Source organism: Coturnix japonica, chromosome 28 (genome assembly GCF_054131305.1).
Source record: "Coturnix japonica strain WE chromosome 28, WE-NBRP24, whole genome shotgun sequence".
Classification (NCBI taxonomy): domain Eukaryota; kingdom Metazoa; phylum Chordata; class Aves; order Galliformes; family Phasianidae; genus Coturnix; species Coturnix japonica.
Genome location: NC_140690.1, coordinates 7,810,001 through 7,812,500, shown reverse-complemented (window position 1 = coordinate 7,812,500; position 2,500 = coordinate 7,810,001).

Here is a 2,500-nt window from a genome sequence, read left to right as displayed (position 1 = left end):
CGACCCGACCCGACCCGACCCGACCCGACCCGACCCGACCGCTTCCGCCGTTGACCCACCCCCATCTATTTATTACTTTTATTTTATTTTATTTTATTTTACCGCGACATTTTACGATCTATCTGTACTTTTTCACACCTTCTTCTCTTGTACTTTTCTTTGACTTCTGCCTTCCCTTCCCTTCCCTTCCCTTCCCTTCCCTTCCCTTCCCTTCCCTTCCCTTCCCTTCCCTTCCCTTCCCTTCCCTTCCCTTCCCTTCCCTTCCCTTCCCTTCCCTTCCCTTCTCTTCTCTTCTCTTCTCTTCTCTTCTCTTCTCTTCTCTTCTCTTCTCTTCTCTTCTCTTCTCTTCTCTTCTCTTCTCTTCTCTTCTCTTCTCTTCTCTTCTCTTCTCTTCTCTTCTCTTCCTCTTCTCTTCTCTTCTCTTCTCTTCTCTTCTCTTCTTCTCTTCTCTTTCTTCTCTTCTCTTCTCTTTCTCCTCGTCGCCCGCGCGTGAGTAGGCCCGGCCCGGCCTCTGTCACGAAGAAGGGGGTCGCTTGCGTGGCCGGGGAGGGATGGGGGGGGTCCGCGACGGGGTTGCGGGTATGCGGGTAGACCTGGCTGCCGGCCGGCGCCTGATCTTCCCGGCCCCGCGTCCGTCTTCCACCTTCCCCCCCCCCCCCCCCCAGTCCACACCGCACGAGCGGGAACCCGACCCGTACCCGACGGCGGCCCGCCTCCGCCTGCCCCCACCCCCGGCCCTCGCCCACAACCCGCCCTCTCCCGGACGCATCTCGCCCGACAGGCCCGCGACCGTGTTTTTTTATTTGTTTGTTTGTCTTTGTTTTTTTTTGTTTGTTTGGTCGGTCGGTCACTCGCTCGGTTACTTGTTTGGACCCGATTGGCCCGTTTGGTTTTTTTCTTTTCTTTCCTTTTTCCGCCGGGGTGCTCCTGACGGCTCGGCCCAATGGCGGCTCGACTCGGCGACCGGAGCCCGCCAAAACGCCTCGCCACACCCCAGCCCCACCGCCACCACCTCCTCCTCCCGCCGAAAATCCCACGTACCGTTCCACCTCATCTGCCGGCTGGGAGAGAGGCTAGGCGCGAACCCCGCGGGGGACGCGGCCGCCTCCCGCCGGCCCACCTCTCGCCGCTGCCGTCTTCCCGCCGCTCTTTCGCCATCCCTCGCCACGCGGCCTGCCCGCAGTCCGGATATCCGGCCCGAACGGACCTTGGTGGGCGGGGCCCGCGCACGCGCCCACGCTCTTCCTGCAGAGCCGGGGAGGCGGGGGGGGGGGCGGGGCGGCTTTTCCAAAATCTAAAAAAGGGGAAAGCAAAGAAGAACCCACGAGAAAAACAAACAAACAAACAAACAAACGGAAAATAATAAAACCGAGAGGGCGCGTGGGGGCACGGACAAACAATCGAACGGACCAAAGTACGAACGAACGGACGAACAAACAAACACGCAGACAAAAGGGCAAAACCGCGGTGGCGGTGGCGGGACGGCCAGCTTCAAGCAAGGCCGAACCGAGAAGCCCGGGTGCGCCCCGACCCGGCGAACAGCGGCCGGCTCATACGGGCACCCTGGTCGTTCCGCGGCTGCGGCCGAGTGGCGTCTCCGTGGCGCCTCCGGTGCTCCGGCACGGTCTACCCGGCTCCGAGCGGGCCGTGGTGCTCGGCGGCGGCTGCTAGAGGTCGCTGCCTATGCGGCTCGACTAGGTCGGCACGGTCTACCCGGCTCCGAGCGGGCCGCGGTGCTCGGCGGCGGCTGCTAGAGGTCGCTGCCTATTCGGCTCGACTAGGTCGGCACGGTCTACCCGGCTCCGAGCGGGCCGTGGTGCTCGGCGGCGGCGGCCTAGAGGTCGCTGCCTATGCGGCTCGACTAGGTCGGCACGGTCTACCCGGCTCCGAGCGGGCCGTGGTGCTCGGCAGCGGCGGCTAGGGTCGCTGCCCGTGCGGCTCGGCTAGGTCGGCACGGTCTACCCGGCTCCGAGCGGGCCGTGGTGCTCGGCGGCGGCGGCTAGAGGTCGCTGCCTATGGGGCTCGACTAGGTCGGCACGGTCTACCCGGCTCCGAACGGGCCGTGGTGCTCGACGGCGGCGGCTAGGTGTCGCTGCCCGTGCGGCTCGGCTAGGTCGGCACGGTCTACCCGGCTCCGAGCGGGCCGTGGTGCTCGGCGGCGGCGGCTAGAGGTCGCTGCCTATGCGGCTCGACTAGGTCGGCACGGTCTACCCGGCTCCGAGCGGGCCGTGGTGCTCGGCGGCGGCGGCTAGGGGTCGCTGCCCGTGCGGCTCGGCTAGGTCGGCACGGTCTACCCGGCTCCGAGCGGGCCGTGGTGCTCGGCGGCGGCGGCTAGAGGTCGCTGCCTATGGGGCTCGACTAGGTCGGCACGGTCTACCCGGCTCCGAACGGGCCGTGGTGCTCGGCGGCGGCGGCTAGGTGTCGCTGCCCGTGCGGCTCGGCTAGGTCGGCACGGTCTACCCGGCTCCGAGCGGGCCGTGGTGCTCGGCGGCGGCGGCTA